Source organism: Pelophylax lessonae, assembly GCF_965119305.1.
Source record: "Pelophylax lessonae genome assembly, chromosome: 2".
Taxonomy (NCBI): Eukaryota; Metazoa; Chordata; class Amphibia; order Anura; family Ranidae; genus Pelophylax; species Pelophylax lessonae.
This window is the reverse complement of record NC_138769.1, coordinates 557,700,228-557,717,427: the sequence shown is the minus strand read 5'-3', so window position 1 is coordinate 557,717,427 and position 17,200 is coordinate 557,700,228.

The following is a 17,200-nucleotide window of genomic DNA, read 5'->3' as shown; positions in this document are numbered from 1 at the left end:
ATTATCCCCCTGTGTTGGAGTTACTGTTTGATCCTACCTGTTCACAATGTCTGTTCCTGTATTTCTCCCTGCGTGGAGCCAATTCTTACTAGTATTTTGCATGTGATGACTTTTGCGTTGCTCACAAAAAAAAAAAACAGGATTTTTGACTTAGCATGAAACGCCTCTTTATGGTGTTCATTACAACGCACAGAGTAAAAGTAATTTGAGACGTTGGGTTTTGCAATATGAGACTGGACACTGGCAAGCCAGACAGTCAAGTATAACCTCTCACACTCCCTTCATGCTTCAGTTTTATGGAAAAACAATATTTAGAGTGGATCATAAGAACAGAGGGTTGAAACCTGTGTCACTTAACCCCTGCGCTGCCACCAGCCAAAGGTTAAGTACAGGCAAGGACTGGCCCAGGGGGCAGAGGGGAAATTGCCCCCGGGCTGCTCCGATGCCCTGTAAGGCACACTGCTTCTGCCACAGACATGCCTAAAGGATTACTGGTGAAGAGAAGTAAAGTCCTCACCGCTGAGGTACGGGGTGCGAGATGGAGACAAGGAAAAAGCGCAGCCCCCCCCCCCCAGCATGGATGGTGTAAACTTTCTGAGCAGAGGTCGGTTCAATGCCCCACTGGAGACTCTCCTCTCCCAGCCAGCGGTGCTTGTGTGCAGTTCTGAGCTGGCAACATAGTGGCCTTTTTACAGCAAATCAGAGCGGCCCAGGGGGAGATTGCCCTCCTTCCTCCCAGCCCAGTCCGCCCCTGCCTACAGTCAAGCATGGTGGTGGGAGTGTCATGGTCTGGGGCTTCATGAGTACTGCCGGAACTGGGGAGCTACAGTTCATTGAGGGAACCATGAATGCCAACATGTACTGTGACATACTGAAGCAGAGCATGATCCCCTCCCTTTAGAGACTAGGCCGCAGCGCAGTATTCCAACATGATAACGACCCTAAACACACCTCCAAGATGACCACTGCTTTGCTAAAGAAGCTAAGGGTAAAGGTGATGGACTGGCCAAGCATGTCTCCAGACCTAAACCCTATTGAGCATCTGTGGGACATCCTAAAAAGGAAGGTGGAGGAGCGCAAGGTCTCTAACATCCACCAGCTCCATGGTGTCATCATGGAGGAGTAGAAGAGGACTCCAGTGGCAACCTGTGAAGCTCTGGTGAACTCCATGTCCAAGAGGGTTAAGGCAGTGCTGGAAAATAATGGTGGCCACACAAAATATTGACAATTTGGACATTTTCACTTAGGGGTGTACTTACTTTTGTTTCCAGCAGTTTAGACATTAATGGCTGTGTTCAGTTATTTTTAGGGGACAGCAAATTTACACTATTATACAAGCTGTACGCTCACTACTTTACATTGTAGCAAAGTGTCAATTCTTCAGTGTTGTTACATGAAAACATTGTAACAAGGTGTCATTTCTTCAGTGTTGTTACATGAAAAGATATAATAAAATATTTACGAAAATGTGAGGGGTGTACTCACTTTTGTGAGATACTGAATTTTATCCTCATTCGTTTCAATTCGTGTATGCTGTAGTTTTCCACTGGCATGACATGAAGTAGAAAGCATTCTCAAATATAAAATGCTGGTGGAGTACATACTCTTTTGTGGTATACTTATATCCATATGGTTCTTTGGAGTTTTAGGGGATAAAACCCTTTATTATTCAGTCACCCTGTTGAGCAATAAAAGCATTGAATGCCTTTATGTACAAGTTAATAGCCATCTTTGACCAGGTCAGTGTAAGGAAGTAACAAGGAGGACTAATCCTGACCTTGCAAGGGGCTGTCTCCATCTCACATTACTATCAACACTATATTTACATATTTATAAAGCAGTATAGAAGCTTGACCCTGCTCCACCGTCCCAGATCATCTGTGTGATGGACCGTCTGGCATCCAGCCGGTGTTCCTCTGTCAAAATACAGCTTACTTCACTCTGGAATCAGGTATTATAGCTAAATATTACACCCAAGAATTAGACCACACTAGCTTAGGTGCAAACTGGAACTAACATTATTGGAAATTGACACAGAATATATACCACACAAAACCAGGTAAGAGATTGATCACATTATCCTAAACAATGCAAACTGTAAATGTTAAGCAAATTACAACTAGTTGCCAAGGTGAATCAGGTCAGTGCCCACCCAGACAGTTGGGCACCAGTTCCCCAGAAAGAAGACCCAGGGCTCTCCATGTCTCATTAACTAGCTTTCACTTGTGTAATCTGTCCACTAGACAAGTCATCATAGGATAAAATTCATACAATTTTCCAGCAATCTAAAAAAGTGGAATTAATTTACCTTCATATATTTTGTGAGGGAGATTGTTGATAATTTTATATTGAATATTTTAATTGAATATTTTGCTCCCAAGTGGAGGAACTTCTCCAACCCACACTGCAGGAGGGCCACCATATTTCCTCTGACCATAAACCTGTACAAGAATAATATTACACATTTCCGTCCACTCCAGAAGGAAAGCTTTATTGTCTTTATTCAGAGAATTAATCTAAGCCTCGCTCTCAGTGTTTATGACATTGACGTCCATCATTAGAGAATGATTTGGGGGGCGTGGCTGAACCGTTCATGTAGGCAGACGTGTGTTACCTCGGCTCCGCTATCCTTTGCTTTATCATCCTGTTTAGCTGCCCGCTATCTTCCTCACAATTGCCCGCTTACTTCGGTCCAGGTCCTACCTACCTCCGGTACCGATCGCAGGGCTCCGGACTTCGCCAATTGCTATGGCAAACAAGAAGAAGGAGGACGGGTCGCACGCGGCCAAGCAGGCCCAAAATGGCGGCGTCCCGCTGCCTCAGAGATCGGGGAAGGACAAGCCCTCTGCACTCTCCAAGTTGGGACAGTTCGCCCATGACCCGGCTGCCCGCAAACAATCCACTGCTGCATCCTCGGCTGCTCGCAGCCCTCAAGCCGGACACTCGCCTCCCGCCCGAGCTCCCTCGCCGCCGCACGCCTGCCAGGCCGCAACATCGCCGGGGATTGCAGTGACTTCTCCTCCGGAGCAAGGGGGGGGGCTGAGCGGCGCGAATACCGGGGAACTGTCGGAACCTACCCTGCATGATGTTCTGGCGGCTGTCCACACCTATGGTGCCTCCATATCGGTCCTGTCGGATGAAGTCAGGTGTATGAAGGAGGGGTTGCTGCACATCCGACAGGATATGCAAAAGATCAGGGAGAGGGCCACCGCGCTGGAGGGCCGCGTTAGTGCGGTGGAGGACGATCTTGGCCCTCTGGCCCAGGATGTCCACAGGAACACGGCAGGGGTCACCGAGGCCTGGAACAAGCTGGAGGACATGGAGAACAGACTGCGCCGCAGTAACCTGAGGTTAGTGGGTATTCCGGAAAAGGCTGAAGGGAAAGACCCGGTTACCTTTATTGAACAATGGCTGGCGGATACCTTTGGCAAAGACAACCTGTCCCCTTTTTTCTCTGTGGAGAGGGCACACAGAGTGCCGTTCCGTGCCCCTCCACCTGGTGGCCCGGATCGCCCCTTCCTGTTGAAGCTCTTGCATTATAAGGACAGAGACATCATACTGCGTCTAGCGAGACAACATCCTAGGATGGAGATTCAAGGTACGAGGGTCTCCATATACCCTGATTTCTCTGCTGCCCTACAGAGACAACGGGCTAAATTCCTGGATGTCAAGAAACGCCTACGGGCTATCCCCCTTGTGTATTCTATGCTGTACCCTGCCAAGCTACGTGTTGTGGCTAACGGAACCGTGCACTTCTTTGACAACCCCGTCATGGCGACTAACTGGCTGGATCGACAGGAGGGTCAGCTGAGAGCTGCTGCGGAGCGATAATCTTCTTGCCCTGGACCTCCTTACTTAAAGCGGGTGGATTCTCAATACTCCTCAACAGGAGCCAAGTTGTTTTTTCTTTTTTTTTTTCCTACTCGGATATAGTGCTGGCTGGACATTGTTCTGTTACCTGTTTGCGGCACTATGGTTCGTTTGCTTCTACATGCTTTGGGACCTGTGGACATGCAATGGCAGGTCTCCATGTTTGACCAAGTTCGGGCCCTCACTATCTACCCCCATGCCCCTTTGGGGCCGACAAACTGTTCCCTGCGGGGCTCAGATGGCCGTGGCCCTGTTTGCTGCCTGCCATCTTTTGTTTTGTGTTCTGTTTTGTTTCTGTTTGTTTTTCTCACAGCTCAATCTACCGGCGGATCCCTCCTTCACGTTTGCTACACATCCTGGCCTCTGATGCTCCTCTCTCTGCTGCCACCCTGGCTCTTCGCTGGTGTCCTGCTGTCCATTCCCCTTGGCGGACTGCTCTGCCCCCTCACCTGGCTGATTTATCCCCATGGCAGTCACTGATGGTTCGTTACTCTCCTGGAATATACGGGGTCTGAACGACTCTCGTAAACGTACAGCTGTGATATCGTTCCTGTCACTACATGGACCCACCTTGGTCTGTTTGCAAGAGACCCACCTCACTGCGGACTCGGTCGGCAGCCTCCGGTCGCGGAGGTTCCCGGTTCAATTACACTCTTTTCATAGTCAATACTCCCGGGGAGTATCTATTCTGGTAGCTGCTGCTGCTAAATTTGAAATACTGGACTCCCTGATAGACTCGCAGGGGAGGTTCATTTTCCTGGTTGGGATATGGGATGTTTTCAAATGTATTATTGCTAATGTGTATATTCCACCCCCTTTTTCCTTTGAGGTGCTAGAGTGCTTGTCTCGGTTTGTTGGTGAACACCCCCAGGTCCCAATTCTGGTACTGGGGGACTTTAACAATATTCTTGATCCGACCCTGGATTTGCATAAAAAATTCTGCCCCGGGGGTTCCAGAACGCCCACTCCCTTTGCTAAATTCATGGGGGAGCTGGGTCTTGTGGATCTCTGGCGCTGTAAACACCCCCTTGAGCCTGGGTTTTCCTGCCACTCCCTGACTCACTCCACACTCTCCCGAATTGATATAGCCTTTGGTTCCGAATCGCTGCAGGTCCTTACTCCTGAGGTGGAATACCTTGCCAGGGGTCTCTCTGATCATTCCCCGTTGAGGGTTGGTCTTACATTCCCAGGCCCTAAGCTGCCGATGCACTGGAAATTGAACCCCTTCTGGCTCCAATTGTTCCCAAACCTGACTTCCCTCTCGGACAAATTACAACACTTTTTCATCGACAACAGGCACTCTGCAGCTCCGGGGGTGGTGTGGGATACTATGAAAGCTTTTTTACGAGGTTTGTGTATTAGGGAGGTGTCGGCCATCAAGTCCGGGAGCAGACGTTGGGCGCAGGATGCAAGCGAGGCTGTGCTCCGTGCTGAACGTGAGTTCCTACACTCCCCATCGCCTGCCTTGGAGGCCAGATGGTTGGACGCGCAGCGTTTCTTCCGTTCTGTTCAGCTCCAACAGGCGGATCATAAACGTTTTTTTGTTTCTCAGGCACACTTTGAGGAGGGGGAAAAGACGGGCCACATGCTTGCTGTCATCTCCAGGGCCCAAAACCCCCCACCTATAATTCATAGGCTAGCTCTCCCTTCGGGTCAGGTGGTCACTGATACAGCTGCTATTTTACAGGGATTTGGGGCTTTTTATGAGGATCTGTACTCCTCCAAGGTCGCTTATGACCCGGAGGACCTCAGACAATTCCTGCAGGAGCTCCATTTACCGCAGGTCTCCGGGGGGGACCGGGCTGTTCTGGATTCCCCCATTACATTGGAGGAGCTCCAGACGGTTATGGCATCGTTCCCCAACTCCAAGGCACCGGGTACTGATGGTATCCCCATTGAGCTGTATAAGGCCTTTGGGGGCATTCTACTGCCTGAGCTGCTTACTACTCTCCTGGCTGCTTTCGAGGGGGGGGCACTCCCGAGATCCATGTATGACGCGGTGGTGGTGGTCATTTTGAAGCCAGGGAAGGATCCGACTCGCCCTGAATCTTACCGGCCGATTTCCTTGCTACCCACCGATCTAAAATTGCTGGCTAAGGTTCTGGCTAACAGATTGTCAAAAGTGATAGCCAAATTGGTTCACGGGGATCAGTCTGGGTTCATCCCGGGCCGCTCTACTGCTGCTAATATCCGTAGACTATACCTTAACATGCAATTGCCTCCGGATAACTGTGGGCATAGAGCGATACTGTCGCTCGATGCTGCTAAAGCTTTTGATAGTGTGGAGTGGCAGTATCTGTGGATGGCCCTCGAGGGATTTGGCTTCGGTCCTTCCTTCATACGCTGGATTAAGGTTCTGTATGGGGCGCCCACTGCCTGTTTGCGAATTAACGGCTCTGTTTCCCGTTCGTTCCCGCTACACAGGGGCACAAGACAGGGGTGCCCGTTGTCGCCCCTGCTCTTTGCCTTGGCTGTGGAACCCCTGGCAGCGGCTGTCAGGGCCGATTTGAATATTGTGGGCTTTAGGAGGGGTGAGGGGGAGGACAAAATTGCTTTATATGCGGATGACGCGCTATTATTTTTGGGAGACACTTCGGGCTCCCTGGTTGCCTTGATGCACTTGATTCACAGATTCGGATCCTTCTCTGGCTTTCAGATTAACTGGGATAAATCTGTCCTGCTCCCGTTAGATCCCCTTGAGACCGCATTGCCCCCTGCAGCGTCGCAGATCTTGGTGGTAGACCAGTTCCGCTACTTGGGGGTGGTTGTTCATCCTGATCTGGGACGTTATGTGAAGCTTAATGTTCTGCCGTTGCTGCATAGGTTCAGGGACAAAATGGCTAGCTGGATTAGGTTGCCGCTGTCTGTGGTGGGCAGATGCAACCTGATCAAAATGATCTGGAACCCGCAGCTGTTATATGTGCTGCATAACTCCCCTGTGTGGATCCCCATTCATATCTTTAAGAAGTTCAACACGGTTTACCGCGCTCTAATATGGAGAAAGTCGTCTCCTCGCATTCGACTGGAGACGTTGCACGAGTCTAAGGAGAGTGGTGGATTGGCGGTACCGAACCCCTACTACTATTTTCTGTCCTCCCAATTACAGCACTTTACAGGGTGGCTGCGGGATGACGACTCTGACCCTGTCAGGCGTGTCCTGGCGGCACGCTTGGCAGGGGACTCTCTGGTCGAGTCCTTGGAGGCGGGCGCCCTTGGGCTCTTTCCGGGCTGCCCCACTCTCCAGTTGCTCGATAAGATCTGGCACAGGGCTAGGAGTCACTTTGGCTATAGTGGCTACTCCAGATACTCACGTATTTTAAACAATGCCCATTACCCCGAACTGGATAAGCTCCGGCATTCCTTTACTTGGGGTGACTATGGAGTGAAATATATTTCGCAGCTGTATCAGGGGGACAACTTGAGGGATTTCCAGTCCCTTCGTGCTGAATTTGGTTTGCCTAATTCCCTTTTTTTTCAATATTTACAGTTGCGCCATGCCATCACTGCCCAGTCCCGAAGTTCCCCTTGGGGTCCCTGTCGCCCAGTCATACTCACTGATCTGGTGACCACTACCATCAAAAAAGGGCAGATCTCATCGCTGTACTCGGCCTTTATGGAGCACATATCGAAGGCCATGTCCTTTAAATGTAGAGACGCCTGGGCGGAGGATATTGGTCCCATCTCCTCAGAGGAATGGACGAGTATTTTAGAGAATGTCCCTAGGGTGTCTCTGTCTTCCTCACAGAGACTTACGCAACTGTTCATTCTCCACCGGACGTACAGGACCCCTCAGAGGCTGTACAACTGGCGGAGGAGGGACTCTCCCCTCTGTCCTAGATGTCGAGCCCACACCGGTACCCTGCTGCACATGCTGTGGCGGTGCCCGAAGTTGCACCGGTATTGGCATGCGGTGGTGAGGACTATTAACTCGCTCTGGAAACTAACTCTATCTGTGGAACCGAAGTTGTGTATTTTGGGTTGCTTGGATGAGGAGCTCTATCTACCTGAGGTCCATGCTGCAGTGCTCAGGCTTCTCTTTCTGGCCAGGAAATTGATAGCGCGGCGGTGGATATCCGCTACAGCGCCGTCTCATGATGACTGGATTGAGGAAGTTAAGGTGCTCCTAAACAGAGAACATCTCACTTACAAACACAGGGGTGCTGCCTTGAAATTTGACCGTGTGTGGGGGCCGTGGCTAGACGTTCCTGGCCTGGCTCCCGCGCATTTGGTCACCAACCGATTCCTGGGTGGGGTTGCCTCCTCCACGTGAGGCTCTGCTGCAGATTTTGTTGACACCCGGAGTGCTTACAGGGAAGAGCAACTCGTTGCATGCTAGGTGGTGGATGCCTATTTTTGAGGGAGCTTAGTATCTATTTAACGCTACTGGTTAGTGGGGAGGATTCATCTATTGTATTCTGTACTACGTGTGTTGCCGTCCTCTCTTGGACCTGTGAGGCGGAGGGGGATTGCTGCTCATTAGGCGTAGATGAATGTATGTCTTCTGTTCCATAGATGTCTTACATTGCCTTGTAGCCTCATGCTATGCCGATATCTACCCTCTCTCCCTATTCCCTGGCATTGTTATTATCCTCTGTATGCACGTGCTGACTACTTTTGACTTGTGAGCTGTTGTGATGTTTCTCTGTTCTCTTTCGTTTTTGTTTTGTATTGTTTGTGACGAAAAAGTTTTCAATAAAAACTATCTGATTAAAAAAAAAGAGAATGATTTGGACTTTTCATGGGATCAGAGACTGAACTGGGCTCTGTTCCATGCTCTGACTGGGAGAAGCAGACAAAATCTCTGGTCTCCTCCATGGGCCATAATCAGGGGGTAGAAGACTAGCCCCTAGTTCTCACCAAAAGCCCCTGTCCTGGTTGGGTTTGTCACAACATGTTTTCAGATTATATTAGAGATTTGAAGGCTGGAAGATGAGGAGTATTACTGCTGGGAAATGAGAGTGAGTGGAGCTCCCTGAGAGAACTTCTTGAAAGACTTCAGTGCCTCTGCTCTGAACTTTAGTAAATTTCTCCACAGTGCCTGCAACTACAGAGGTCAGCGAAGGCTTGTTTAAAGTGGATGTTAACCCCATTCATGAAATTGACCATATATCTGTGGTGTTTACTTATCTCCCTCGCAAGTCCTTTATCTCCGTGTCTTTCCTCTGTTATCAGCATGATAACTTACGACAAGTTCTCTAAAACAGGAGATAAAAGCATCCGTAAATTTGTGTCGGGTGGGTGCATAGGGATAGATTATCAGAAAGCGTTGGTCTATTCACAGTACAGCTCTGCATGTTTCTTCCTTCCTCTGTCTATATGGACGGGGGGGGGGGGGGGCGTGCCCTTCCTCCAATCAGCTGTCACACAGTGTATGCACAGACTCCACCCCCAGTGCTGGAACATGAAAAATAGATTCTAACATGATGTTTATTTTCTAAACGGTGTAGAAACCTGAAGACAGCTGATATACAAAACAAAAAATGTATGTAAGGAGATTGGTTTCAGCTCTGTGTATCATCTGAGGCTTTTCCCTTCACTGGGTAAAATGTAAGAGGTTTACATCCACCTTAAAGCTAACGGTTTGTTAAGAATCTGTAAAGTGATAAAATGTCCATAGCCTGGCCACTGTTACACTTTAAGGCAAATTTAGTAAGGCAAAGTGCCATAAATGTAATAAAAAAAGCAGAAATCATGAAACTGCTCTTAGCTGATTACAAGTGAATCCCGATTGGGTTACTGTACTTTGTAATGCCTCATTAACTAAGTCCAATTTTGATTAGAGGAGCTGTTCTTTGTATGGACACCTGCTAGAATACAGAACCTTTTCAAAGTGATTAGCTAATGCAGGGGTCTTCAAACTATGGCCCTCAAGTTGTTCAGGGACTACCCACTACTGCCTAGTCATGTGTGTGAATGTCAGAGTTTTACAATGCCCCATGGGATGTGTAGTTCCACAACAGCAGGAGGGCCGTAGTTTGAGGATCCCTGGTCTAATGTGTCCTCCATACAGTACATATACTGGCATTCTGAAGCTACTGTGAACGCTTCAAGCTTTCACTGTACAGTGCATCTGGAAAGTGTTCACAGCGCTTCACTTTTTCCACATTTTATGTTATGTTACAGCCTTATTCCAAAATGGATAAAATTCATTGTTTTCCTCAAAATTCTACAAACTATACCACATAATGACAACATGAAAGACGTTTGTTTAAAATCTTTGCAAATTTATTAAAAATAAAAAATGAACAAAAATGTACATAAGTATTCACTTCCTTTGCTCAATACTTTGTTGAAGCACCTTTGGCACCAATTACAGCCTCAGGTATTATTAAATATAATGCTACAAGCTTGTCACACCTATTTTTGGGCAGTTTCTCCCATTCTTTGCAGGACCTCTCAAGCTTCATCAGGTTGGATGGGGAACTTCGGTGCACAGCCATTTTCATATCTCTAGAGATGTTCAAAACGGGTTCAGGTCTGGGCTCTGGATGGGTCACTTAACACTCATTCAGAGAGTTGTCCTGTAGCTACTCCTTTGTTATCTTGACTGTGTGCTTAGGGTTGTTGTCCTGTTGGAAGATGAACCTTCGCCCCAGTCTGGAGGTACAGAACGCTCTAGAGCAGGTTTTCATCAAGGATGTCTCTGTACATTGCTGCATTCATCTTTCCCTCGATCCTGACTAGTCTCCCAGTTCCTGCCGCTGAAAAACATCCCCACAGCATGATGCTGTCACCAGCATGCTTTACTGTAGGAATGGTATTGGCCAGGTGATGAGCAGTGCCTGGTTTCCTCCAGATGTGACGCTTGCCATTAAATCTTTGTTTCATCAGACCAGAGAATTTTGTTTCTCATGGTCAGAGTCCTTCAGGTGCCTTTTGGCAAACTCCAGGCAGGCTGTCATGTGCCTTTTACATGTTTCCGTCTGGCCACTCTACCATAGAGGCCTGATTGGTGGAGTGCTGCAGAGATGGCTGTTCTTCTGGAAGGTTTTCCTCTCTCCACAGAGAAAGACTGGAGCCCTGTCAGAGTGACTATCGGTTTCTTGGTCACCTCCCTGACTAAAGCCCTTCTCCCCCGATCGTTCAGTTTGTCTGGGGGGCCCCCTCTAGGAAGAGTCCTGGTGGTTCCAAACTTCTTCCATTTACAGATAATGGAGACCACTGTGCTCATTGGGAAGACCCTCAATGCTGCAGAAAAAATGGATTTTTGTAAAATCTTACCGTAAAATCCTTTTCTCTTAAGCTCATTGACAGACGTAGTCCTCGTTGATTAATAACAACTCGGGTTATACTGCCCTCTACAGGAGTAGGACTAGACAGGAAAGAAAACGTTCTGGCCACACCCTAGGGGCAGTCCCAGAGGGTATATCCTCTCACTTCCTGCTACAGCAAATCAGTTATGTCACAAAGCAGTGTTTAGAGAATTTAACCCAACCCAACTCCAAAACAGAGGGGCGGGTACTACGTCTGTCAATGAGCTTAAGAGAAAAAGGATTTTACGGTAAGATTTTACAAAAATCCATTTTTCTCTGTCGCTCATTGACAGACGTAGTCCTCGTTGATTAATAACAACTCGGGACGTCCCAAAGCAGTACCACAAACGAGGGGTGGGCTAACAGAAATCAAAATCCAGAAGGCCCAACCGGAGCCAACCAGAAGCATCAAGGACTCATCGAGCAAAAGATGAGACCTAAGTGAAAAACCCAACAAACCCTTGAGATAGACCAACAGTCTCCTCAGATTGCGGCCTGCAGAACCTTGCGGCCAAAAGAGGCATCTGACGATGCCATCACATCAACTTTATAAAAAGATGTAAAGGTATGAACCGACGATCAAGTCATCGCCTTGAAAACCTGGATCGCTGACGCCTGATGGCGGAAGACCCAGGAAACACTAGGCGCCCGAGTAGAGTGCGCCTTAACAGGGAACGGAGGATTCCGACCTTTAATAGAATAAGCCTGTACCACCGTCTGACTGGTCCATCTAGATATGGTCGCGGCAGACACAGGCAACCCCCTTCTAGGGCTATCCGTGATCACAAAAAGTGAGTTCGTCTTACGAACCAAGTTCGTAGTAGTCAAGTGTACCCTGATTGTCTGAACCCCATCCAAGGAGTGTAATCCCAAGGATGGCTAGTCTTAGGACACGGGGAAGGTAACACAATATCTTTATTCAGATGAAAACTCTGAAAACCACTTTAGGAAGGAAGGATGGATTCGGAAGAAGAACCACCTTATCCCTATGAACCACCAGATATGGGGAACGACAAGATAATGCGACCAGTTCTGACACCCTGCGTGCAGAAGTAATGGCCACCAAGAAGGCCACCTTCTGGGATAATGTAAGCAAGGGAATCTCCCTAATATCTTCAAAGAGACGTTTCTGAAGAACCGACCACACTAAATTAAGATCCCAGGCGGTAAGGGTGCACGCACTGGCGGAGCCAGATGTCGCACCCCCTGGATGAAATTCCGCACCAAGGAATGATTAGCCAAAAGTTTCTGAAAGAAGATTGCTAACGCTGAAACCTGACCCTTGATGTGCTCAAGGACAGTTTCTGCTCAACCCCTTGTTGCAGACAGACCAAGATTCGGGTCACCGAATAGGTATGTGGGGGAAATCCAAGAGATTCACACCACGCAATATAAGACTTCCATGTGCTGGAAGTCGCTTTCCTTGCTTTAATTAGAGGTAGGAATAACTGAAGCTGACACTCCCCTGTCCTTCAGTACCTGGGTCTCAATGGCCAGGCCATTAAGCCAGCGATAGTAAAACAAGATGGAAGATCGGTCCCTGAGACCGCAAATCCTCCCTGAGAGGAAGTCTCCAAGGAGCGTCCGCGACTAGCCTCACCAAGTCGGCGTACCAGGCTCGACGAAGTCAGTCTGGAATTTCCAGAATAACTGGAATTCCCTCCACCTCTATCCTGCGAAGAAGTTCCCGCAGTAACTTGAGAGGATGGAAGGCATGCCGTAGCTGATACTGCCCCCACGGGGCGATCAGCGTTTCTGCTGCGTCCGCTAGAGGATCGCGGGTGCGAACTACAAACCTCCGCACCTTCCTGTTGAGCCAAGGTGCCAACAGATCCACATCCGGGGTGCCCCAATGAAGGGACAGCTAGTGAAAAAACCTCTGGATGAAGAGGCCATACCCCTTGATCTAGAATCTGATGGCTGAAATAATCTGCCTGCCGATTTCCCACCCCCGGAGTGAACACTGCGGGGAGATCCGGAACAACCCGTTCCGTCCAATGAAAGATGCTAGTCGTTTCGATGGCCACCAGGACACTCTAGGTGCCCCTTTCTTGACATAAGTCACGACCGTGGCATAGTGCGATTGGATCCGAATCGGGCTGCTCTAGAGCTGCTCGGTCCAGTAAATCAGACAAAATCTGATCGCTCTTAGTTCCGATACCCTATTGGTAACCTGGATGCTATCGGAAGGAATGACTTCCCCTGGTTGAGCATCGGAGACTTCCTGGTCCGCTCGCTCAACCGGATTGTCCAGGAAATCGGAATTCTGATTCCATTAGAAAAAAATCTCCTTCAGGAGAATTCGGGTATGAGACTGGGTATACGGTACTGCCTCTAAGAAGGCCACCATCAGTCCCAGCCAATTGACGGACAGCAACATCCGAATCGTTGACTGAACCTTCTGGAGTTTCTCCGCAAGGAGAAACTTTCTTGCCCAGGATGTATCCAACATTAGGCCCAGATAGTTCAGTCTCCTGGTGGGAACCAGGGATGATCTTTGGGAAAGCGAAGAAAACGCTGATGTCCTGCGATGATGGGGATATAAGGATAGGCATCCTAAATGTCTATGAACGCCAGGAAATCCCCCTGATGCAGGGAGGCCACCACTGTTCGGATGGACTCCATCTTTCCCCAAGTCCAGAAATTGGACGCACCTTGCCCTCTTTCCTGGACATTGTGAACAGGTTCGAATAGAACCCCTGAAACCGTTCAATGTTAGAAGGGAAGAATCGCACCGGTGAAAGTGAACGAGACTCGATCCTGTATCCTGACCGTATGACCTTCCTTTAAAGAGGGATTCCTCAAACGGATAGCGCCTAGCCATGCGTTTGGAAATAACAGGGGTTCGTTTCAAAACTACCCCATTTGGGTAAAGGAAAATCCTTCGCCCTTTTGGTAGGTTAACAAGTACCAAACAGGAATCTCAGTCTCAGCTACCTCTGCCGGTGTAACCTCAAGACTAAAGGTTTCCCGGACGGACACAACTAGTGCATCCACCACTCTTGTGCTATGGCGGAGGCAGAAACGTTCTCTTCACTGCTGAGGAGACATTACCTGAGACAACAGCCCCATAAGAGGGACCTGCAGCTGCATTGACCAGCTCCGAATCCGTATCTGAAGTATCAGATAAAAAATGACGGTAGGCGGGGGTCACTTCCTGACCCCCGTCCCTGACAGGCCACCTCCACCCGGGATACCAAAGACTCCAAAACTGCTGAAAATGCATTAAAAACAAGTGAGGTACTGGAGGGTCCTGCGGCCACCTTGAGGGGATCAGGTGGGGATACCTATGTGGCAGAGTCAATGATTATACAAGACATTTGCCAGCGACCAAAAAAAAATGACAAAGTAAAAAACTTTTTTTTTTTTTTTGGTAATCCCCCAGCGCAACAGCGCCCCTCAGTGTTACCTGCCTTTTTGGACCCCACAGAGAGAGAGAGAGAGACCCCAAGGCTCATCCCTGATGCACAGAAGTTTTCTATCAGCTTGCTCAGTGCTGTCCTGTTACAGACAGGAAGTCTTTGGCCCTTTTTCCTGGGTAAAGGAGGCGGCTCCGCCCCATAACATGCCTTCCGGCGCCTCCCCCTGGCTCCACAAGGTGTTTGGTCACCTCAAACATGGCCGCCCCCATGCTGGAGACACGAGGCTACGCCAATATGGCGGCCTCGTGCGATCTGCCAGACAATGGCGGCGGCCTGTACAGGATTCAATGTTCGCCTGCGGGAGTATCTCGGCCCCACAACCTTCACCCTGATGGTGATAAGCCTGGCCGGCGGTACCGGACCCTGGCGGGCCGCATGCGGTCCATGGGCCATCGGAAGGCAGCTCTCTGCCCTTGCTGGAGGAATGGCGATCTGGACTACAGTGATTCAGGCATAGGCATCGCCCTGTGAACACCTCTGACAGGTAAGATACCTCTTGCTTCATTAGTAATGCCCATTCTAGTATTGCCACTGACTTCAGTCACCTTTACAGTTTTAAAATGACATAAGTCAGCTCCCAAACCAAGCCTCCTGGTTTCTGTTCACAAAAATCACACTCAAATTGGGGGATCTGTGACCTGTTATAGGATAGAGGGGAGACCCATCCTACCATTCCAGAGAGGGGCCCGCGTTCACCACAAACCCGTCAGGGGGAACATACTACTCACCATACCGGAACCAGGCGGGCGCCACTCCTGACAGAACCCCTCTCCACCGTGGTGGGGGGGGCTGTCGACCAGTACGGACGCCGTGACTCTTGGTCATTGGCATTCAAGCGAGACGTTTAACTCGCAGGGTCAGTCCCCGTCCATTGGGACTATGTCGCGGCCGACCCAGCGCGGAGCTATGGCCTGCACGCGCTCGTAGGCTGAACTGGGGTGACCACTGGATCTCAACATCCAGCCCGTCGCCCAGTTACAGCTTGCTTGCTTGAAGATCTCACAGGAACACTGGAGAAAAAAGCTGTCTAAAAAAAATCTTTCTAAGAAAAAAATCCTGCCAGGACCGAAGATCCTAGCAAGGCATCTAGGTCCTTACTCCTAACTAGACAGAAAAAAACTGTAGCAGGAAGTGAGAGGATATACCCTCTGGGACTGCCCCTAGGGTGTGGCCAGAACGTTTTCTTTCCTGTCTAGTCCTACTCCTGTAGAGGGCAGTATAACCCGAGTTGTTATTAATCAACGAGGACTACGTCTGTCAATGAGCGACAGAGAAATTTTCTTTACCCTTCCCCAGATCTGTGCCTCGATACAATCCTGTCTTGGAGGTCTACAGACTATTCCTTGGCCTTCATGGCTTAGTTTGTGCTCTGACATGCACTGGTAACTGTGGGACATTATATAGACAGGTGTGTGCCTTTCCAAATCATGTCCAGTCAACTGAAATTCAAGTTGTAGTAACATCTCAAGGATGATCAGTGGAAACAGGATGTACCTGAGCTCAATTTTGAGTGTCATGACAAAGGCTGTGAAAACGTATGTACATGTGATTTTCTCATTTTTATTAAATTTACAAACATTTCAAACAAACTTCTTTCACGCTGTCATTATGAGGTATTGTTTGTAGAATTTTGAGGAAAACAATTAATTTAATCCATTTTGGAAAAAGGCTGTAACATAACAAAATGTGGAAAAAGTGAAGAGCTGTGAATACTTTCCGGATGCACTGTACATGATCACCCTTCAGATGTACCAGACTGTTGTAACATAACCTTACTGCTGTCTACATGCATCATACAGAATCCACAATTATGTCCTCCCTCATTCTCTAAAAAATTCAGAGCTGCCATGATTAATAGATCAATACATGCACCCTTGTAAAGTAATCCACCAGATCGATATTCAATTAAAAAGTGTTTTTTTTATTTAATCAAGCCTTTATTAGATTATGGATGTAGCGGGGTTAAACATGCCTAAAGACACTGTTTGATATGTGGGAAGGAACTAGGCTCCCTCTAGTGGTAGCTGCATGGAATTTCCTGGGCTGTGACTTCCTTTTCACAAGATGAAGAAACTACATCTCCCAGGCTGCTTTGCAAGATCCAGGAACTAGGCTCCCTCTAGTGGTAGCTGCATGGAATTTCCCAGGCTGTGACTTCCTTTTCACAAGATGAAGAAACTACATCTCCCAGGCTGCTTTGCAAGATCCAGGGTGCACGGCTGCACCGCACGGCACTATGGGGGAGGTTATTTAAAGGAAGAGAGAAGCGCGCGAAAGGGGGGCCTTTCTGCGCTGGACTCTGAGGAACCAGCGAGCGAGAGTGAAGGACTGACACTGGATATTGGGCCAGAGCCTTTTAGCCTGGAGGGACGACGTGGAACCGTCCCATCTCAAGCACGAGGCACATTCCTGGAGGTCATACTGCTGTTTGCCGAGACCGGAAGTCATCTGCCAGAAGGACCCCGTGCGGCTGGCATATAGCCAAAGGACTGAGACCGCAGTGGAAGCGCGCGAAGGAGAAACTTCTGTTGGTGAGAGGGCACATGCCCAATAACTGACTTTATCTGCTGAAGAGACAGTTTTATCTACAGATAGCGGTAGCGCAGCAGGAGGTGATAAAACCCCGGGGTTTATCACCATACTCTCTCAGGAGAC